The 24,017-nt window shown below is 46.4% G+C and overlaps 1 long non-coding RNA gene across 2 annotated transcripts in view; it reads left to right on the top strand.

Moving 5' to 3' along the window:
* LOC115094049 overlaps positions 1-23,271 on the top strand; it is a 158,687-nt gene extending 135,416 nt beyond the window's left edge. Inside the window, exons 5-6 of one of the 2 annotated variants that reach the window (XR_003857486.1) lie at positions 8,340-8,439; positions 23,138-23,271. This is a non-coding gene — a long non-coding RNA (uncharacterized LOC115094049). The remainder of the gene's footprint in view (positions 1-8,339; positions 8,440-23,137) is intronic. The other variant, XR_003857487.1, reaches the window with a different exon arrangement.
* The last annotated feature ends 746 nt before the right edge of the window (positions 23,272-24,017 follow it).

Genomic DNA, 24,017 nt, shown 5'->3' with positions numbered 1-24,017 from the left:
TCACCTTCATAAATCCTGCAAAGATAAAGTCCTCAGGTGGAGACTTCCTTCGCTCCTCTGGAGGAGAAGGGTCTGATGACATCCCCCAGGAGTCATAGGGGTCCTCATCCTCACTGTAAGCAACAGGGGATGAGTCCCTAGGTGCTTGGCCTTCATCCAGAGGTGCAGACACCAGTAAAACTGGTGTCTGCACCTCTGGATAACCAATGCTATCCCAGGAACTGACACCAGCTGGGTCAGTAACCCACCAATGAGCACATTGAGCTTCTCCAGAAGTGGTACGAGGATGAGCAGCAATACGTCCAGTGCTGTAGGTGCCACAGGACCGAAGCCCTGTAGCACCCGCTCCACCACTAGCTGGACTCGGCGCTCAAGCTCATCTTCAAATGTTGCCGATGCCAACACTGGGAGGAAGGAAGGATGGCAAGATCTTCTTCGGACCCTCAAGGTGGATCAGTGATTGGCATCAGGACCAATAGATACTGTCGTGGATCCCTGGCACTGATGGAGGACTGGCACTCCTTGCCACGGGGTGACTTTGGAGGCATCAAGGCATGAGCTGGTGCATTTCCATGCCTGGCATTTTGCATCAATGGGGACCTGTGCTGATGCTTCCTCTGCTTCTCTCGTTGCTAGGCCCGATCATTCCCCAGTGCCGAGGCCAATGATGAGGAACCCGATGTCCTTGGCTGGAAGGAGATCAATTGTGGTTGGTCTCCGGCACACCTATCTGCTGATAAAACCGATGGTCCCATCGATGTCGATAGCTCAGTGTCCTTCGATGCCAATGCTGCTGATGCCGATGACTCGGACTTCTTAGACCCGAAGAGCTGTTCCATCTTATTGAGTCAAAGCAGATGTCCCTTTGAGGTCATCTGGGTGCATAAGTGGCAACCCCGGATGTCTTGCGATACCCCAGGCAGAGAATACATATCTCATGCTATAGTGATGGATAAGATTCTTGGGTATCGGGTGCATCGCCAAAAACTGGATGTGGCCATGTTGAATGAAACAAAAGGGGCATAAATTGAAAACAATGGTGGGGGCACCAAGGCACCGCCACTATGAGGAATCGACCATGAAAGGAAACTTGCCAGAATCACTGAAAACCCTGACTAGGAACACTAAGGGAAGGCACCAAGAGGGATCTGGTGACGGGTAACACGAAAAACCCACAAAAATTATGAGAAAAGGAAAGTTTCCACAAGGCCAAAAACAGCCAAAAGTAAGCTCACTCACACTGCAAGGCTTACAGCTCTGCAGAAAAAGATAGACTGGAGAGGAACCCCGCATAATATAGGGTATGCTGGGCATGCTCAGTGTGCTTAGTCAAAGTTCTAGAAACTTTGCCATAAGTTTTATGCATCAGGCTCCATCTGATGATGTCACCCATGTGTGAGGACTACCATCCTGCTTGTCCTTGGAGAATAAACCTTCTGCTAAACAAAAAAAAAATCTTTCAAAAACAAACACTTTACAAGAAATTCAATCTGTCAATTTTTGTAGTTTTCATAGCATTTTTATAATGTGCCTCATTCTAATGTTCAAAATGTTGTATTTCTGGTGCTTTTATCCTGCTAGGGTTTATCACATCAACAAATCTCTTGCCTCATAGAACCAAGCAGTATATCATGTAGTTATTGAAAGCAAACCACTGAATGCATGGACTCCATACATTAAGGCAGAGTTTTCTATACGAGTAGATGTCTGGTCATGATACACAGGATGCAATTCTATTGGGTTGATGCAAGAGTGAATGAATCCTTGGATGTAATGTTGTGAGGCAAGTGTGAATTGAGTTTCTAAAGTGATATGTTTCTCATGTGCTTGTGAGTGATAATGATTAACCTTTCATGTCCTGGCTTTTAATTCCATCACTGGTTCCATCTGTTAGCACTGAAAAAAATATAGTAATACCCATTGGTCCACCAGGTGAATTACAGTGTGGACATTTAGCCTCTAATAGATGGTATATCTTGCTATTCTAAATATATCCAATTGTGCTTCTGTGTTACAGGAGTTCCTCACAGATAGCCGTACGTTTTGAGACATTTTCATAGATTCTGTATAATAGTTCCCTGAATATTGCGATAGGTTTTTTGATGAGACCAGAATTCTATCACTACTCCTTCAAACTCTTAAGAAGGCAGATCAATGTGTGAGAGCTGGTAAATCCGGAGGAAGTAGTAGAGATCAAGCAACTTTTTTGCTTTTCTATTATGAATCAACCTGGAAAACTGGAATTAGCTGCTCATATTCATTTTCAAGAAAGTATTATTGAGAGGGGAAGGAAGGATACAATGAGATACCAGTCTACATAATCCACCTTATGGCTAAGAAGATAAGGAAAAGAAAGAAAAGAGAAAGCAAAAAAAAAAGCAATTACTATCCACCTTTCTTACTATAGGTCTTTCCCTAAGAGAAGATATTCCTCATCAAGCACGCCTCATCAAGTACAGATATACAACACAATTCTTTAAGCTGCATTGAGAAAAGGCAGTATTTAGGCACAGAGTATAAAATAGAATAAAAATCTGATAAATGCTATGATAAGGCAACAAGCCCTTGAATAAAGATTAAGAATTTTCCTATCTCTAGTCAATAAATCCAGTATTAAACAGTTACTAACTATAGGATAACCTAGAGACTTTAATTCATAGTAATAAATCACTAGATACCTTGGAGTATTGTTGGTACAATCATATAATTAATGAGAGTACAAAGGAAGGCTAAGCATGGCTCCTGTACTGAACAACAGGAGACTAGCGATATTCCGCATTCTACTGCTTTGTGTAATTATGGACTGACGACTTTAAATGACAGTAGAGTCAGTGGATCTGGAATGTGAAAGGAGGGAGCAATAGGAGCCCTATTTATGAAGAGTGAAATTATCAGAGGGCATCTGAGGGGCTTTTGTCCATAGAAGACATAAGTGTGACACTGCAAGTACTGCCTTGGCGTGCTGAAGTAATTTCAAAGCAAGATTTTACTAATGTTTTTATCTCATTTGGGATATTTATGGTGTCTTCATTTCAACAGTATTTATTTGTATGCAAGAAGCTGTGCTGACATGTTTAACTTCTCTGCTGATTTATGCAACTGGTCTGCTATCCAAAAATTAGAACACTCCCTTTATTTTTCCCTAAAATATAGGCAAAATATTTTTTTGTGTCAAAGTCACACACCATGTTTACATCAGCATTTCAACATGCTATCTATCATCCATCCTCCGTTTTTCCAGATAAGTATTATGCTATCAGTACATGCATATCCTATAAGTTGGGGAACATATATCTTCATTTTAAGGGGAAAGTGTTGTGCTGGAGGTGGACCCTTGGCCTGGTGCAGGATTGGTACGGCCCTCTGGTCGGATCCAGAGAGCGCCTGCCACCAGGAGGCAGAGCACACAAGGCTAGCTGGAGCTTCACCAATAGCAATCCGGGGTTTCCGCAGGTTGAGCCCTTGGGTGCCCGGCCCGCCTGGGCTTAGGTGGGCCTCTGAGGGTGTCCCGGAGAGGTAGCGGTGAGGTGTGCCCACCATGAGCAAAGGTGCGCAGCTGATGAGGCAAGGATGAACTAGACCCGAACAAGTACCGGAGATCTCTGGAAGGAAACAGGAAATGAAAGACCTCCGGGTGAGATAGGCAGCGCCTAGTGGTCTAGTTGGACGAAGGCCGCAGGCAGCTTCCGAGCAGGATGGTCTGGTTGTCACAGGAGGAGTGAACAGAGTATCTGAGTGGAGCGCAATGGTCAAAGCCAGGGTATCCGTCCGAGGGTGGTCAGCCAAAGCAAGGGTCAGTTCCAAGATCAGTCCGAGCGTAGTCAAAGGCAAGCAAAGGTCAGTTCCAGGCAGTGGTCAAGCATAATCAAAAGGCAGGCAAAGGTCAGTTCCAGGCAGCGGTCAAGCATAGTCAAAGGGCAGGCAGAAGTCAGGTCCAGGCAACGGTCAAACGTGATCAGGCAAGCAGAGGTCAGTAGCGTGTATCAGTCCGAGAAGGTACTACAAGAGGAGGAACCTGGAGCAGGAAACAAGACAGACGCTGGAACACAGAGGGACCTCGGGAACACAGGAACGCAGGAGCACTGGAACAACACAGGAACACTGGAACAGAGACTGGATCAAGGAATGCAGGAATAACACAGGATCAAGGAATGTAGGATGGCAACTAGCTACACCAGAGGTGTCGACCCTATTGCCAAGGCGAGATCCTGAGGACAGGGCCTCGCTTTAAATTGGAAGTTCAAGTGTTGTCATCAGCAGAGGGAGTTCCTGTCACGGACCCTTTAAAGGGCCGCGGGATCCACGTGCGCACACCTAGGGGCATGGTCTCGGCATGGGAGGACGCCGAGGCCCTGCGCAATGCTTGCTGAGTGGCCTGGGAGGTCGATGGCTTGGAAGAGGCGGATGACGCCAACGCGGAGCGCTGGGGACGGCAGTGACTGGTTGTGACAGTGGGGGACACCGGACTGGAGCCTGTCGGAGCGCAGGCCAGGTGAGCAGAGCCGTCAGCGGTGGGGCCGCGGATGGGACGCGCAACAGAAAGGCCGCACGACTTATCTTTCACCAAAGTCGCTGCACTCATTCAACCCCTCTTTTCAAGTCACTACGTTGGCTCCTTATCTGTTCCTGCATATAGTGTAAGCTCCAGTTATTCACTTACAAGAACCTTTGCTTTGCAGCTCCTCACTAACTCTCCTCATCTCTCTCTACACCCTTCCTCATGCGCTCACTCGTCAGGCAAGTCACCTCTGTTTAATTATGCCCTTCTCCTCTACTGCCAATTCATGACTCCGTGCTTTCCACCTGGCTGCACCATATGCTTGGAATAGACTTTCTGAGTTGGCATGTCATGCTTGCCCTTTTGTCTTATTTAAATCCCATCTAAAAATCCATTTTGAGGCTGATTTTAATCTTAATCATTGATTGTCCTGCTTACAGCCTCATTAATTTTTAACCAGTTTTTAAATAAATGAAATTCCTCAAGTCTCTTTTGCCCTGTATGTTTGTCTTGATTAGATTGTAAGTTCTACTGAGCAGGAACTGTTTCATATGTTTTTGTACAGTGCTGCATACAAATAGTATATGGAAGAGCTAAGTAATAGTAGTAGATTGAGTCCTGGTTTTGCCCATTACATATATAGACATGTATTTCTGATTTCCATAAACAAAACAGAATGTATTTACATGCATAAAATCCAGGATTGGCTAAGCTTGTCACCTTTGGCATAGAGCTACCTAGTCAACTGACCTATAAGGCAAAGTGACAGGAAGAGACCCTTTAATAGGCGATATCATGCATCTAGGACACAGAGCAGGGGAAGGATTTGCCAGCTGTGCAAACCTGAATTGCAAGGGCAACCCCCCAGGTTGTCAAGTTTTCAGGATATTCCTAATAAATAATTAGTGCAAACGGCTATCGGTATATAAAAACCTATAAATAAATAAATAAATAAATAAATATGCATAGAATATATCTGCAATCATTGGCAGCAGTGCATGCAAATATATCTCATGCATATTCATAAGGCATATCCTGGAACCTCGACCGGTTTGAGCACCCCTGATCAACAGCTGTAACTAAATTTTCCAAGTCTGAATACAAACATATTTGTTCACAACGGCAACTTACATATCAGCAAATATCTTTTTAGCCCATGAAGATTTTTTGGCACAATTATGACCACCATCACTGCATAATAAATGTATCCTAATGTCAACACTTAGGCCTGCGTATGGCTTTCTGTTCTCAGCAGCTCACAGGGAATGTTTGCTTCAGCATTAAACAAGAAGAAGAGCCAACAGGAAGGGCATTTATCAACATCCTTTCCCTTATATGGCTTTGTGAAAATTATCTCATCTAAGTAAGACATAGAAATATTTACAGGTCTACACATGCAGCAAAGACTGGGAAAATGATAGAAATGATTTGTAAAATCTGTCAAAATAACCATTAGATATACTGGGCTGGACCGAACTCCTTAAGCAAAATATGAAACTTCCTAAATGCTAAAGCAGAATAGTTGTTATGTAAGGCAGAGACTTCCCTCTCTTCTTGCTTTCAGGATATTTTAAACTCATGTTATTAATATTCTCTCTCAGATCCTTTTTTCTGTTCTCTCTCTCTCTCACTCTGATGGCCTTTTTTTTTCTGTTTAAATTTTTTCCCTTCTTTGCCCTTTTCTTCCAAAGTGAATGTTTTAATACTTTCTCTTCCTTCCCTCCTTTCTTCTCTTCTTCCTTGTCAGATTCTTCCTGTCAGCTTGCCTTTCCCCATTTCTTCTCCTTTCTCTCCTTGTTTTCCTGTACTCTCTCTCCTCTTTTCATCTCCCATGCACCACTGTAAGGGGGCACTTAGATTCGGGGTGAGTTTTCGGGAGGTGGTGTTACAGAAACATTCAGAGGCACTCATTGTAAAACTGACATCCTTTATTCCTTATAAGCGATGAAAATTCTAACAAGAGGAGTGGATTTGCACACTGTGGTCTCTGCTAGCTGCATTGTAAAAATCAACTCCTTCTCATCGCTTATAAAGACTAAAATTCTTTACTGATGTCAATTTTACAGTGAATACCTCTGAATGTTTCTGTAACACCACCCTGCAAACTCCAGCCCAACTCCTAAAAACTCACCCTGAATCAAAGTGCCCCCTTACAATGGCGCATATATTGTGTCAGGATGAGCCCTATAAAGAGTCAGTCTCTCTCTCTCTCTCTCCTGGAACACCCAGCCCCTAATCTGGACCTGTGTACCCTTCCTGGCTATTTGTGCATAAGTGGCCATTTTTGTGCAAACAAGGTTTTTAAAATCTACTTCATTATCTTCCTGGATTCCCCCTAGCCATCGGATCCAGAGTCCTCTCTTTATCAACCCCATCCACTCTCCTTCCCTCCTCTCCCCCATCATGGGTACTTTCAACCAATAACCAGGCCCTTTCCCCTCTCTCTCCATCCTCATTCCTTGCTCTCTCACAGTATAACCCTGTCCCATTCGCTGCAAGCAATCGGTATTTGTTGACAATCTTGGATGCAAAAGAGGCGTGTTTGCAGGAGACCCGCCACCATGCTTTTTCCTAATAGGCCCCATTTTGTGGAATAACCTCACTTTAGATTTGTGGCAGATGCAGGACTAGAGGAACCTTTAGGAAATTGTTAAAATCTTATTTGTTTTGGGAGGCATTTTTCAGTTTTATGTACATCTTAAGATGTTTTAGATTTTATTTTATCATCATTCTTTTTTGTGTGCATGCAATTTTTTATGTTTCTGTCTCTATTGCAATCTACTTAGATCAGAAGTTCTGGTAATAGACCGAATTGAAATTATTTTAAATAATAAATCACTTCCAGCTTCCTGACTGTGCTCTAGGATGCCTCCCTCCTCTGCCCTCAAGTGAGTCCTGGAATCACACGGCTGTGGCTGGTCCTGCCCTTCCCCTCCTTTTGAAATAAGGGGACAGGATGGGAGGTGATGAGGCTAGAGTGGGCATAGCAGAACAGAAAACAATTGTTCTGCTCCCTTGTGCAGCCCCCTTCCCTCCTATTTCTTCTCACATGCCTGCAGCATCTGCTCCAGTCTCATACCCTCCCCTCCTCTGCGGACTGGGACTCGATGGGAGGTGGAGAGTAGTCTGGAGCAGACGCTGCACTGAAGAAAAACAATTGCTCTGCTCTCTTTTCCATCCCCTCCCTTACTGTTCCATGCAGGCTGCTTTGAGGGAAGAGGTTGGAGCAGTAAACAGAACAGCTGTTTGAGATCTGGAGCACTGGGCAATAGATATGGGGCAGGAGCCCTGGGTGCCCATGGCTAGCAATACGCCTGCTAAGGAACTGCATCTGCAGCCTTGTTGCGTGTGGAACTTAACAAATTTGTTCCTGCTTTGGTTTTTGTACTATTTTTGGTGTATTTTTCTTGGGTCAGTAAATTTCTTATGGTTTGGAACAAAGACTCAGGGAGCATGGACTGTTTATTTTAAGAGAGTAATCCTCTTTAGGGTCCTTCAGGTTAAGTCTATCACCATCACTGCACTGAGTGTGTCAGTGCTTAGCAGAGCTTGAAATGTGGGTGGTTTACAACTGCACAAGAAATAAAACTTTATTTTCCAGTGTTTCTGCACGAGGCACAGGTAATAGTATTTAATTTCCAAAACATATTTCCTGTTTCATTTGCAAATTCAGAAAATAGCTGCATGCTCTCACAAATAAAGGAAAGGAATAAGTAGATAAAACACACAAGATCTATACACGTGAGATAATTTTTCAGGTGCAAACTGCTATGATTTTAGGGGAAAAAATGTAATGCTAAATTTGATTTTTTTTATTTCTCTGTGTTTGTACAAATTTTAGAAGAGCAGATGGATAGACAGATGGAAAATTCCACTGAGAGTTTTATCAGTTGCCTGTTATTCTCCAAATGACTGGGAATCAGTACTGGTGCAATCCTAACGTTAGTATATTCATCTTATGCCCCATTGTAATACTGAATCCAGTTGAGAATTCCTTCCGTGACCTCATTCTCTTCAGTACTGTGGCTGGAATAATAAACATGCCTTCTGATGCACAGGTCTTATGGGTCTATATATTACTTGGACCTTTTTCTTTAGCTGTCATTTTAACTGAGTGGCTACCACAAATCTTGATTTTTAGAGCAGGTACTTGGCAATTCATGGCTAAATCTGGAGTCAGACCCCCTAATCTACTGTTATTTCTTAGATTCCAATTGTTCAGCTGTCAAAACTGAACCAGAAGGCTTGAATGGTTACATGTGCACCTTTTTTTGCTTATTGTAAGATAAGAAAAAATGTTAATCAAATTGCTTGGTCGACTGCTGGCCCACGGGAACTTTGTCATGGACACAGAATGGGAAATGTTTTGCTGAGCAGGGCCTGAACTGGTAACTGTGTTTATGTGTGGTGGCCCTGCTTAAAGGTACAAACCCTGTTTTTATCTGAAATCTCAGGGGTTGTGGGATTTGGCCTACACCCGTCTTCAGATTTGAGGCAGTTAGATACTGGGGCGACTTACAGGTGTCATCTAAAATGAAAACTTAATCTCTCAAATGTTGTTGGCAACCAGATTTACCATCAACAAGCTTTGGAAAGGTTTACCTTCTATTGCCAAATAGCATGTTCAATTATTTTAAATTGCATATATTGAAAAAATGACTTACTCCTTTAAAGGAAAAAGCTCTAAATATGATTCTGTATGGGGTATGTTTTGGAACTATTACTTTACATTTGCATCTTGTTATGAGGGCATGGTGGATGATCCTGATAGGTTATAAATTACCAGTTAACAGATCTGCAGTTTCATTTTTAAGTGCTTTGTTTGCACTGTACATTAAAATGGGAAGATGGCCAATGTAATCCTGATCCCTGCCTCCACGGACGTATCCCCGTTTTCAGTGGTGTTTGGACGCCAACCACAACTACCATTGCCTATAAGACTCTCCGTACCTTCACCAGCAGTACAGTTCACTGCCCAGACTATTCGTAAAGTTTGGAACCAAGTGAAGGAGCAGCTGACCCAAGCTGCTGAACGCTCTAAGAAAGTCATTGACGCACATCGGCGGTCAGCCCTGCTCTTCTAACCTGGTCAAAAGGTGTGGTTAAGTACAAAGCACATTAGACTGAGACTTCCTTCCCATCATCTGGCAGCGAAATACACTGGGCCATTCCCAATCCTCCGCTGTGTTGGAGCGATGACTTACCAACTCCAGTTGCCGCGATCCATGGGAATTCATAATACCTTCCATGTTTCCCTACTAAAGCCTCTCATTCTCTCTTGGCTGTCCCACAGAGATCCTCCTACTCCACAAGTCTCCACAGAACCCAACAACACCCTCCAGGTAAGAGAGGTCCTCGACATCCATCAGCGTCGACTCCGCTGGGAATATCTTCTCGCCTGGAAAGGGTATGGGGCCGAAGAGAACTCCTGGGAGCCCTCATAGAACATTCTTGACAAAGACCTCCTAAAGGCCTTCCATAGGGCGCACCCTGACAAGCCTTGTCCGAGGAGGGGGAGGCCTAGAAGGGGTAGTACTGTTGAGTGTCCCATCCACGCTCGGCCCGCACCCTGGTCTGCTCACCTCACTAACTCCTCCATGGGTCCCAGGTCATCCTCCCCAGCTGCAGCAGCAAGTACAAACTGTTGCGTCCGTCGGTCTCAGACGGCTTCGACCCTTATGCCTCACATTTATCTCTGCTCTCCCCACTAGCCTTGGGAAGATGGCTACCACCTCGTCTGTAAGCCACATTCTCCGGTGTCCCCGGAACGGCTGTGGCAAAGCCTCATGTCATGTTTCTCTCAAGGGCCTCCTAGGGTGTGCGCGCGCACATCACCCATTCCAGAAACTGAAAGACGCATTCTCGAGCAAGCCATGCCTCCGACATCTGGATCCGACCCGGCCCTTCATCATAGAGGTTGATGCCTCAGAAGTAGGGGCTGTGCTAAGCCAGTCCGGTGGCTCTAAGACTTTACACCCCTGTTCTTTTTCTCCAGACGCTTCTCACCAGCGGAGAGGAACTACGGCATAGGGGATAAAGAACTATTGGCAATAAAGATGGCATTTGAGGAGTGGCACCCCTAGCTTGAAGGTGCACAACATCAGATCACAGTTTTTACAGATCATAAAAATCTGGAGTACCTCCGTCACGCTCAGCGCCTAAACCATAGGCAAGCGAGATGGTCCCTGTTCTTCAACAGGTTTGATACCGCCCTGGAGATAAGAACATCAGAGCAGATGCCCTATCTCGCTCATTTCTCTCTGAGGACTTACTCGATGAACCCCACATATCATCGACCCGAAAAGAGTTATCTTGTCAGCTACTCACCCAGTACCTGCGGGTAAAACCATTGTACCCAAGAATCTAAGGAATGTTGAGATTACTTACCTGATAATCTCCTTTTCCTTAGTGTATGCAGATGGACTCAGAACAAGTGGGTATAGTGTGCTCGTGCTAGCAGTTGGAGACGGATCTGACGTCAGCACGGGTACATATACCCCCACAGGAAGTGAAGCAACTCAGTAATCTTCCTTGCAAAAGCTGTTATGGATATATATGTACTGACCGATCAATGAATTAGTGAAACAGGATTCCCCTGACCGATTGATAGTAGCTGGAGACCGCCAGCGCTTCCAACCGGAAGGTGTCGACACCTGGTAGAGTGGACGCTCTCGTGTAAGAAATGACATGTCTTACCTGGAAGTGGCAAAATCCATGTATACTGGCAGCCGGGCGGAATGGTGAGTCCATCTGCATTCACTAAGGAAAAGGAGATTATCAGGTAAGTAATCTCAACATTTCCTAGCTTGTAGCAGATGGACTCAGAACAAGTGGGATGTACAAAAGCTACTCCCGAACTGGGCGGGAGGCTGCCTGAGGACCGCATAGGACTGCCCTCGCAAATGCTGTGTCCTCCCTGGCCTGGACATCCAGACGGTAAAATCTGGAAAAGGTATGGAGGGAGGACCATGTCGCCGCCTTACATATCTCCGCGGGTGACAGCATCCTAGATTCTGCCCAAGAGGCCGCCTGCGCTCTGGTGGAATGAGCCTTGACCTGCAGAGGTGGTGACTTTCCGGCCTCTACGTAGGCCACTCTGATAACTTCTTTGATCCAGCGGGCTATGGTGGGCTGAGAGGCTGCTTCCCCTTGCTTCTTCCCGCTGTGAAGGACGAACAGATGGTCCGTCTTTCGTACTGCTTCTGTCCTTTCCAGGTATCTGGGCAGCAATCTGCCGATGTCGAGATGGCGTAGCAAACGCCCTTCTTCTGATTTCTTCAAGCCCGCCGTGGTTGGCAAAGATATGGTTTGGTTGAGGTGAAATTGTGAGACTACTTTAGGTAAGAAAGAGGGAACCGTGCGAAGATGGATAGCCTCTGGAGTGATTCTCAGAAAGGGATCACGGCAGGACAGCGCTTGTAGCTCTGAGATGCGGCGTGCGGAACACACTGCCAGCAAGAACACCATCTTCAAAGTTAGCGAACGGAGAGACAGGCCCCGAAGGGGTCTGAAGGTGGATCCCGCGAGGAAATCCAAAACTATGTTGAGGTTCCACAGGGGCACTGGCCACTTCAGTGGCGGACGAATGTGCTTGACTCCTTTCAGGAAGCGGGAAACATCTGGGTGCGTGGCAATGGTCTTGCCATCCCTCCTGGGACCGTAGCAAGACAGCGCAGCCACCTGAACCTTGATGGAGCTTAGGGAGAGACCCTTCTGAAGCCCATCCTGCAGGAAATCCAGAACAATAGGGATTGTGGTCGCATGTGGATTGGTGCCATGAGTGTCGCACCAGGCTTCAAATACTCTCCAGATCCTTATGTAGGTGAGGGATGTGGAAAACTTGCGAGCTCGGAGGAGTGTATCTATCACCGGCTCCGAGTAACATCTTTTCTTCAGTCTAGCCCTCTCAATGGCCAGACCGTAAGAGAGAATTGAGCCGGATCCTCGTGGAGGATGGGACCTTGACGAAGCAGGTCCCTGAGAGGAGGCAGGGGAAGGGGCTCCCCTGTCAGTAGTCTTCTCATGTCCGCGTACCAGGGTCTTCTTGGCCAGTCTGGTGCTACTAGAAGAACTAGGCCTCTGTGCCTCTGAATCTTGTATATAAGGGCGCCCAGCAGGGGCCACGGCGGAAAGGTGTATAGCAGGGTCCCTGGAGGCCATGGCTGAACCAGGGCGTCGATCCCGTGAGAGAACGGATCTCGCTTGCGGCTGAAGTATCTGGGTACTTGAGCATTGGACCTGTCCGCTAATAGGTCCATGTCCGGAGTCCCCCACTGATCCACAATCATCTGTAAGGCTGTGGGGGACAGCTGCCATTCTCCCGGATTTAGGCTCTCCCTGCTGAGGAAGTCTGCCGCGGTGTTGTCCCTTCCGGCAATGTGGACGGCGGAGATGTCCTGGAGATTCGCCTCTGCCCAAGCCATCAGCGGGGCTATCTCTAGGGACACCTGTTGGCTTCTGGTTCCGCCCTGTCGGTTGATGTATGCCACCGTGGTGGCGTTGTCGGACATCACTCTTACTGCTCTGTTCCTCAGTCTGTGAGCAAATCGCAGGCAGGCTAATCGGACTGCCCGTGCCTCTAGACCAGGGGTCGGGAACCCATGGCTCGCGAGCCAGATATGGCTCTTTTGAGGGCTGCATCTGGCTCGCAGACAAGTGTCGCCATACTTCGCGGTTCCCCGCTGACCCAGCTGCTCCCCGGTCCTCCGCCGCCCGGGCTTAAAATGCTGTCAGCCCGGGCGGAACGCGGCAGGACAGCTGGAGTCAGCGGCACCGGCGTGCTCTCTTCTCCTCCCCCCCCCCCCCCCGCGGCCCGGAAGAGGAAGTGGAGAGCATCGGGTGCCTGCGCAGGAAGAAGAGACCACACTAGCGTGGTCTCTTCTTCCGCGCAGGCACCCGATGCTCACCACTTCCTCTTCCGGGCCGCGGAGGGGAGGAGAAGAGAGCACGCCGACTGGAGTCATCCGGGTGCCTGCGCGGGAGTCATCGGGTGTCAGCCGGGTGCCAGCGCTGGAGTCATCGGGTGCCTGCGCGGGTCTTCCCGCGCAGGCACCCGATGCTCTCCACTTCCTCTTCCGGGCCGCGGGAAGAAGAGAGCACGCCGGTGCTCTCTTCTTCCCGCGGCCCGGAAGAGGAAGTGGAGAGCATCGGGTGCCTGCGCGGGAAGACCCGCGCAGGCACGCTAGTGTCCGATGGGAAGAAGACTGCAGCGCGGCTCGGAGGAAAATGAAAATCTTCAACCGCGGCCGATGGGACTCCGCCTTCGCCTCCGCGAGGGCTGAAAATGAAGGTTAGCGTTGGGAGGTGGCTGCTGCTGCCGCAAGTTCCCGGGGGGGGGGGGGGAGAGAGAGAGTGAATGAGCGAGCAAGCATGTGTGTTTGAGATCCTGTGTGTGTGAGTGAGAGATTGCATGTATGTGAATGATTGAGAGCCTGTATATGTGAAAGAGAGTATGTCTGTGATTGAGATCCTGCCTGTGAGAGAGAGAGCATGAATGTAAGTTTACCATTGGGAACCTGTATGTGTAAGTTTGTAATTGAAAACCTGTTTGTTTGAAAGAGTATGTGTGTATGATTGAGATCCTTTGTGTGTGAGAGAGATCATGTGTATGTATGATTAAGAGCCTGTGTGTATAAGTAAGAGAGAGATCATGTGTGTCTGTGTCTGATTGACAGCTGATTTAGGTGAGGGAGCATGTGAGTATGTGATTGAGAGCCTGTGTTTAAATGAGAGAGAGAGACCATGTGTGTCTGTGTGTGATTGACAGCTGGTTTAGGTGAGGGAGCATGTGAGTATGTGATTGAGAGCCTGTGTTTAAATGAGAGAGAGAGACCATGTGTGTCTGTGTGTGATTGAGAGCTGATTTAGGTGAGGGAGCATGTGAGTATGTGATTGAGAGCCTGTGTGTAAATGAGAGAAAGAGAGGACATGTTTGTAAGCATGTGAATGAGAGTCTGTGTGTGAGAGAAAAAGACAGCATGTATTTATGTGATTGAAAGCCTGTGTGTGTGTAAGCGTGAAAAGATAGCATGTGTGTAAATGTGTAATTAAGAGCCTATATAAGTGAGAGAGAAAAAACATTTGTATATGTGAGTGACTGAGAGCATGTGTGTATAGGTGTGTCATTGAGAGCCAGTGTGAGAGAGAGCGCTGGTATGTGACTGAGAGAGGAGAAAGTTCCAAGCAAACCACCCCACCTCCTGCTAATTCAGAACAATCTCAGGACACCTGGATATCAAACGTTCCCAGGTATGGAGAGCAAAAAAATTTTTGTATCCTTATTATTTTTCATTACTGGATCTTTGTGTCTGCTATTTTGAAATATTTTGTTGGTATCTGGAAATGTTTATATGAGTTTTTAATTATTGGATATTCCACTCATCAGCTGTTTCGAAATATGTTCTTTTTGTTAGTACAGTTTTACTGCTGATGATTTTATATTTCTTGATTTGTTTTATAAGGATGTGTGATGTTTCTTTTTTCCTTTGTTACACTGCATACAGAGACTCTGGCTTGTTGCAGTTTCCAATTCAGTTTTTGTCTGCATGCTTCTTGTTATGCGTTTTGGTCTCTTTATTCTATGTTAGGTGAGGGACAGCACGTGATTCAGGTGAGGTTTTCTGCTGGCGTGTAGTTTCTGTGTAGGACTCTATAGCAGCCTGACTTGGTCCGTTTTCCTAATAGGAGATGTATTGGTGTCTTAAGGCCTGGTGTAATATTTTCAGAGACTTATTGTACTTTAAAAGTGTGATCTTACATAAAATGCACACATTTACTTGTATTTAGTTTTAAACATATTGTATGGCTCTCATGGAATTACATTTTAAAATATGTGGCGTTTATTGCTCTCTCAGCCAAAAAGGTTCCTGACCCCTGCTCTAGACGGTTGATGTTCCACCCCGACTCTTCTCTGTTCCACCGCCCTTGGGCGGTGAGCTCTTCGCAGTGTGCTCCCCATCCGCTCAGGCTGGCATCTGTGGTGAGCAGAGTCCACGTGGGGGAGGACATCTTCGACCCCCTGCTCGTGTGGTTGGACTGCAACCACCACCGTAGCTAGGTCCGCAGTCTGGCTGGTAGAGGTAGATGCACGGAGTAATTCCGGAAGCGTGGGCTCCATCGAGAGAGGAGGGAGCATTGTAGTGGTCTCATATGGGCCCGCGCCCAGGGTACCACTTCCAGGGTGGATGCCATGAGACCGAGAACCTGCAGATAGTCCCAAGCTATGGGCCAGCTGACTTCCATCAAGGACCGTAGCGCGTCTGGAGTTTTAACCTTCTCTTGGTGGTGAGGCTGACTTTGTCTGCCTGGGTGTCGAACTGGACTCCCAGGTATTCCAGAGATTGGGAAGGCTGTAGGCAGCTCTTGTTTAGGTTGACTACCCATCCCAGGCTTTCCAGCAGGGAGATCACTCTGTTGGTTTCCCAATGGCTCTCCTCTCGGGATTTCGCCCTGATCAGCCAATCGTCTAGGTAGGGATGGACAAGGATTCCTTCCCGTCTGAGCGCCGCTGCCACCGCTACGATCACCTTGGTGAAGGTCCACGGCGCCGTGGCTAACCAGAAGGGCAAAGCCCGGAATTGGAAGTGTCGTCCCAGAACCTTGAAGCGTAGATAGCGCTGATGATCCCGATGGATCGGGATATGCAGGTAGGCTTCTGACAAGTCTAAGGCCGTGAGGAATTCCCCTAGCTGTACTGCGGTCTTGACTGAGCGCAGAGTTTCCATGCGAAACCTCGGGACCCTTAAGTATCGGTTGACTGACTTGAGGTCCAATACGGGCCGGAAAGTGCCCTCTTTCTTGGGTACCATGAAATAAATGGAATAGTGCCCAGAATCCATTTCCCATGCAGGTACTGGGATTATGACTTTCAAGGACAGGAGCCTCGCCAAGGTAGTTTCCAATGCTGCCTTCTGGTGGATTGGACATGCAGATTCCACGAATCTGTCCGGAGGGATATGATGGAAGTCCAGATAATACCCCTCTCGGATGATGGCGAGGACCCACTGGTCCGACGTAATCTCGACCCATCTGGGGTAGAAGAGGGTTAACCTGCCCCCTATGGCTTCGTCCCCCGGATGGATCGGCTGATTCTCATTGTGGGGGGCGACCGGGACCCGAACCCGAGCCGGCTCCCCTCTTGTGCTGCTTGGTCTGAAAGGACTGGTTCCTGGCCTGAGGACGAGGCGCCTGGTAGTGACTCCTATAGGGAGTGAAGCGTTGGGAGCTTCTACCTCTGGAGGGCCTCGGAAAGGTGCGCTGGTTCCTCTTGGACCTGTCTTCCGGCAGTCAAGGTACTGGAGAGGCACCCCATGTGCTGGTCAGTTTATCTAGGTCGCTGCCGAACAGAAGAGAACGGCATTCTAGTGAGACGTGTCTTAGAAGGAGCGTCGGCTGACCAGTTCCGTATCCAGAGCTGCCTCCTGGCTGCTACTGAGGATGAGACCCCCTTGGCTGTCGTACGGACTAGGTCGGAGGTGGCATCCGTAAGGAACGAGAGAGCTGACTCCATGCCTGCTGCCGGCGCATTGTTCCTGACCTGTGACAAACAGGAACGCGTTACCACTGTGCAGCAGGTTGCGATTCGCAGAGACAGAGCTGCCACCTCAAAGGTTTGTTTCAGGATGGCGTCCAGGCGTCGGTCGTGAGCCTCCTTGAGGGCCGCCCCCCCTCCACTGGAATGGTAGTGCGCTTGACCACAGCGCTAACCAAGGCATCCACCTTAGGGCACGCCAGCATATCCTTGATTGCCGGGTCCAGGGGGTACATGCCAGACAGGGCCCGACCCCCTTTGAATGAGACCTCTGGCGCATTCCACTCCAAATCGATCAGCTGTTGCGCCACTTGCAGGAAGGAAAAATGGCGGGCTGTGGGACGAAGACCCTCCAGCAGGGGGTTCTGCGTAGATGCCTCTATGGTGCTGGGGCCTGGAATAGCCAACTCCGTCAGGCACTGAGAGACCAGGTCGGAGAGATCCTCCTTGGGAAAGAACCGCCTCATAGTTCGATATGGCTCTATCCCCGAGGGAAGTTCCCCCTCCTCGGGGGGTTCGGACTCGTCCTCTGAGATATCAGGGTCCGCAGGAGCCGAACTGCCCGGAGGCGGGTGCCCACGGTAAGGGCGAGAGGGTCCGGGGGCAGGGGCAGCCGGGGCAGCAGGGCCTGGACGGGAAGCCGACTGCATCTGTACGAAGGCATGGATCCCCTTAAATAAGTCCACTCAGGAAATGGAAGCGGTCTCCAGCCATCGGGTACCAGGTCCCCCGGGATTCCTGGCTGTTCGAGACGGCCCGCTAGATCCGGGGTGGCCCCCGGGGAACTGTCGGTAAACCTCGGTTGAGACTGGTCCTGGCCCGAGGCTCCCATGGCCTCCTCACATTGGGCACAAAGGGAGTCTGGCTCCTCGCTCTGCGTGACTCTAAGCTGGCACGCTGAGCACAGGCCAAGAGCTTTCACACCAGAAGCAGGAGGTGCCACCTCTGGAGACGCCGGGGCATTTAGGTGTTCCATCGCGTCTTGCGAATGCAGGGCACCGGCGCTTATGTGTCAGCGATATGCGCTCAATAATAATATGAGCCCACTAATAATATGTGCTCAATAATATGCGCTCAAGAATATGTGTGCAGCAATATGCGCTAAATAATAAACAATATGCGCTCAATAAAATGCGTTCAGCAATATGCGCTCAATAATAAACAATAAGTGCTCAATAATATGCATACAGCAATATGCGCTCAATAATAAACAATATGCACTCAATAATTTGCGGTCAGCAATATGCGCTCAATAAACAATATGCGCTCAAATAATATGCGTTCAGCAACATGAGCTCAATAATAAACAATATGTGCTCAATAATATGCGTTCAGCAATATGCGCTCAATAATAAACAATATGCGCTCAATAATATGCGTTCAGCAATATGCGCTCAATAATAAACAATATGCGCTCAATAATATGCGGTCAGCAATATGCGCTCAATAAACAAAATGCGCTCAAATAATATGCGTTCAGCAATATGTGCTCAATAATAAACAATATGTGCTCAATAATATGTGTTCAGCAATATGCGCTCAATAATAAACAATATGCGCTCAATAATATGCGTTCAGCAATATGATCTCAATAATAATAAGTGCTCAATAATATGCGTACAGCAATATGCGCTCAATAATAAACAATATGCACTCAATAATATGCGGTCAGCAATATGCGCTCAATAAACAAAATGCGCTCAAATAATATGCGTTCGGCAATATGCGCTCAATAATAAACAATATGCCCTCAATAATATGCATTCAGCAATATGCGCTCAATAATAAACAATAATAAACAAGGCAAATGTTTGGGTCCAAGGGTATTTGTACAGAGAGGATGTCCTTGACTAGCCATGATACTAGAGTCCAAAAATCTGCCACTTTCTGGCAAGACCACCAAATGTGATAGAATGCCCCCACATCTCCACATTTTCTCCAGCACAGTTCATCAGCATCCGGATAAATCTTATGAAGCGTTTCTGGTGTGAGGTATCATCTATATAGAATATTAGGGATGTGAATCGTGTCCTCGATCGTCTTAACGATCGATTTCGGCTGGGAGGGGGAGGGAATCGTATTGTTGCCGTTTGGGGGGGTAAAATATCGTGAAAAATCGTGAAAAATCGTGAAAAATCGAAAAATCGAAAAATCGCAAAACCGGCACATTAAAACCCCCTAAAACCCACCCCCGACCCTTTAAATTAAATCCCCCACCCTCCCGAACCCCCCCAAATGACTTAAATAACCTGCGGGTCCAGCGGCGGTCCGGAACGGCAGCGGTCCGGAACGGGCTCCTGCTCCTCAATCTTGTTGTCTTCAGCCGGCGCCATTTTCCAAAATGGCGGCGAAAAATGGCGGCGGCCATAGACGAACACGATTGGACGGCAGGAGGTCCTTCCGGACCCCCGCTGGACTTTTGGCAAGTCTCGTGGGGGTCAGGAGGCCCCCCACAAGCTGGCCAAAAGTTCCTGGAGGTCCAGCGGGGGTCAGGGAGCGATTTCCCGCCGCGAATCGTTTTCGTACGGAAAATGGCGCCGGCAGGAGATCGACTGCAGGAGGTCGTTCAGCGAGGCGCCGGAACCCTCGCTGAACGACCTCCTGCAGTCGATCTCCTGCCGGCGCCATTTTCCGTACGAAAACGATTCGCGGCGGGAAATCGCTCCCTGACCCCCGCTGGACCTCCAGGAACTTTTGGCCAGCTTGTGGGGGGCCTCCTGACCCCCACGAGACTTGCCAAAAGTCCAGCGGGGGTCCGGAAGGACCTCCTGCCGTCCAATCGTGTTCGTCTATGGCCGCCGCCATTTTTCGCCGCCATTTTGGAAAATGGCGCCGGCTGAAGACAACAAGATTGAGGAGCAGGAGCCCGTTCCGGACCGCTGCCGTTCCGGACCGCCGCTGGACCCGCAGGTTATTTAACTCATTTGGGGGGGGTTCGGGAGGGTGGGGGATTTAATTTAAAGGGTCGGGGGTGGGTTTTAGGGGGTTTTAGTGTGCCGGCTCACGATTCTAACGATTTATAACGATAAATCGTTAGAATCTCTATTGTATTGTGTTCCATAACGGTTTAAGACGATATTAAAATTATCGGACGATAATTTTAATCGTCCTAAAACGATTCACATCCCTATAGAATATAGTTAGTTTCTACAACCCAGCAGCCAACGAACTCCTGGCTATAGTCATATAACATTTTCCCATGTTTTGTCAGACACAATTTCCCCAACATCCTGTTTCCATTTACTAATATGTTTAAGTTTACTTTTTCTGAGCAGGAAATAGTAACGTATACATTTTTGGTAATAATCCTTTCATTCTTTTACCCTTAAAGCATATTTCTTCAAAGGAAGTTAAATTCTGCTTTACTTGACTCCTAATGAGCTCTCAAAGTTCACAGTGCCTGATTTGGAGATATCTAAATCTCTCCACTTTGGGCAAGCCAAATTGTAGTTTGAACTCATTAAATTCCAATATTTTTTCATTATAGAATAATTGCCCACAGCACCATATCCCAAATCTTTTCCATCTAAAGAAATATGATATCAGCTCTGCCTGCTCAGTAGGTCCCCAATTAACTCCAAAGGCATGATCGGGGAATACATGTCATGACCTGTTAATAGCTTCCTATATTTTCCCCATAGCTTCACAGTCAGTCCAGTGAAGGGATTGTCCACCTGCTTAGCCACACTCAGTTTAGTTGGACTCCAAATTTTTGCATATAGAGAATCATTATAATTTCCCACGTGCTCCACTGCTTAGGGACATTCTTTGGCATCCAGTGACAGATAACTAATTTGAGCGGCTATATAATATTGCCAAAAGTTAGGCACTGCCACCCCTCCCCTCTCCTTTTATATAAATAGGACCTTTCTCGCTATCTGAGGTGGTCTTCTCTTCCAAATGTAAAGACTCTTTTTGTGCAATCGCTTCATAAATTTACTCAGAATTTCAGTAGGTAAAACCTGAAACAGATAATTCCATCTGGGCAATTTAATTATCTTTATTGTAGCAATGCGCCCTACACAAGAGAACCTATAATTCGACCATGTTTCGAAAAATCTCAGGGACAGTAACTTTCAAACTGGTGTGCACATACATCAGCCCGTGATGAGGTATATGGTCATTTTAAAACATATGCATACATGTTATAAAATACCTGGCCGCATGCCAAATTTTAAGTGAGTGCACGCATGTGCGTGAAAATCCCTCTTCTACTGTGTAAATCAGGGAATTTTAAAAGGGGCACTTGCCGATGCCATTCCCAGTTTTACCAGTTCGTCCCCAGTTCGCCAAGTTAAAAGAAAGGTCCTCCAACCCCCCCTGGTTTGATAGCCTTCAATCTCCCCAGTTAGACCCGAACCTTAATACCTCACAGATCTACCTTTTGTTTTTTTAATTTTAACTTATATGGCATCCATAGAAGAAATAAAGTTACACGACGGGGTCCTCGATGCGCGCCAGACTGAATCAATATTTACGTGCACATCTTAGGTTCACGCCCTGAAATGCCCATGCCCCGCCCAGACCACACTCCTCCCCTTTTTGAAAACTTTCAAGATGTGTGTGCTGCGTGAGACACGCGCACATCTCGGCGGCTTTTAAAATCCGCTCAGTGTGCACAAGCCCAACTTCTTCATGCATCCTCTAATTAATGCTCACGGCAGGCTTTTAAAATTCACTTCTAAGTGTTTTTTCCATCAGGGCATATAGTTTAATGAAAATAATTGTTGCCAATCAGCCCCTATTTATACTCCAAGACACTCAAAACTCCCTTTCACCCATTTAAAGGGGAAGCTATTTTGTATCTGATGCACCTGGGCCCCATGCATATTAAGATTTAAAATTCCTGATTTTCCCATGTTAACTTTAAAACCGGATACCCTCCCAAACATTTCCATTTCCCTAATCAGCACAGGTAATGAAAAAATGGGCTGTGTTACTGTAAAAAGAATATCGTCTGTGTATTTTGATATCTTGAATGCTAAAGTGTTCACTTGCATGCCTCGTATTTCCTCATTTCTCTACACCCTCTCTGCAAAGGGTTCCATAGCAGCAATGGCAACAAAGAACACCCTTGCCTTGTTCCCCTCCCCAGAGGAAATTCTATAAAATACTTTCAATTTACCTTGATGCATGCTTTAGGAGAAGAATATAAAGCCTTCATCCATGACAGGAAATTCACACCCAGGCCCACTTTCTGCAACACCTTAAACATATACCTCCAATGAACATGGTCAAAAGCTTTTTCCGCGATTGCTACTAGTACCGCCGGTGTCCTTTCTTTGCTTTCCAAATTAAGTTAATATTTTTCCTACTATTATCTGCTGCCTGTCTTCCTGGTATAAAACCGGCCTGTCATACCGATGGCATGATCCGATGGCATGATCCGACTTAGCCGCATCACTAAAATTTTAGCTAATATTTTCAGATCCAGGTTAAGGAGTCAATTTGGTCAAAATGAGATACATAAAGTATTATACTTCCCTAGTTTTGGTAGAACTGTAATTCCCACTACTTCCATAGATCTAGGTAGAACTTGATCTTTCAATTAGGTATTGTACACCTTCAATAGTGGTGAGATGAACAGGTCTAAATTCTTTATAAAACGGCACTGGGAATCCATCCAGCCCAGGTGTCTTGTTTAATTTAAGATTTCAGACCCTGTTATTTCATTATCTAATCTTTGGCTAATTTCCCATACAATACCGGGCTGTGGGGAATCTTCTAAATATTGATCCACCACCTCCTCTTGTATGGCGCCATCCACTGCATATAATTCTTGATAGAATTGTGCAAAGCATTGCTAAATCAGATCATTATCATAAATAAAGTGGCCTTCTTGCTCTTTTATTTTTAATATTTGACCTTATGCTTGTTGTCTTTTTAGTTGCTATTCTAGAAGCTTACTCGCTTTATTTCCCCATTCAAAATGTGCCTGTATACTTATATCAAATTTATATTGAATTTCCTCATACAACATTACCTTCAGCTGCTCTCTACAGGCATCTAAGTTTTGTAATATTTTAAGTTGTCTACATCTTTTCTACTTGGCTTCCAATAGTTTAATTTCCCCTATTAAATGTAACCTCTTTTTGTCTCTCTTTTTTCAGGGCTGCTGCTTGGGCTATCATTTTACCATGGATTACTGCCATTCTGTGCTGAGACATCCCCTCTATCACTGAAGTGTATTAATTTCTAATGTTTGTGCATACCTGTTCATTTTTTCAATAAAGTCTCATTCAGTTGCCAATACTGTCATCCAGATTTCTTATGCAACAACTCACAATTACATTCCATTGGTGCATGGTCTGATCATGTAATAGACCTGATATTAATTTTTATACAAGCAGATACTGCAGCTTTGTTCATTATTACCAGGTCAATTTGGGAATATGACCTGTGGACTCTGGAGAAATATGTATAATCTTGCTCCATTGGATTCATTATTTGCTAGCTATCTATGAGTCCCCAGGCAGCCAATAATAACTTTAATTTAATTCTGTGACCCACTAAATGCCAGTGCTATTATCCAATGCTGGATTAATAGTGAGGTTGACCTCTCCCCAATTATTAGATAGCCTTTTATCATTTCACTCAACTGTTCTCTCAGAGTGTTTTAGAATTTCCCCAGCTCCACATTAGGAGCATATATATTCACCAGTCACCTTCTCCATACCTATTTTTAGTTTTACTGCTATGTATCTACCTTCTCTGTCCCTCCAACAGTCTAATATCTCATATCATAATGCTGCTGACAACATAATACCTAACCCCGGTGCTTCTTTTGAAGGAGACTAGATGCAAAAAGGATGTTCGGAAACAATTCACTTCTTAGCAAATGCTCATCCTTCCTCAGTAGATGAGTTTCCTGAATAAAAAAGATAGAAGCTCCACTACCTTGAGCATCCTTTAGTAACAGCTGCCTCTTTCTCGAAGAATTAAAGCCCTTCACATTCATTGTTACAATTTTAACATCTGCCATTATACCAA

This window comes from Rhinatrema bivittatum, chromosome 6 (genome assembly GCF_901001135.1).
Source record: "Rhinatrema bivittatum chromosome 6, aRhiBiv1.1, whole genome shotgun sequence".
NCBI classification, from domain to species: Eukaryota; Metazoa; Chordata; class Amphibia; order Gymnophiona; family Rhinatrematidae; genus Rhinatrema; species Rhinatrema bivittatum.
Note: the sequence above shows the minus strand (reverse complement) of the source record. Positions and strands in the feature narration are given on the sequence as shown.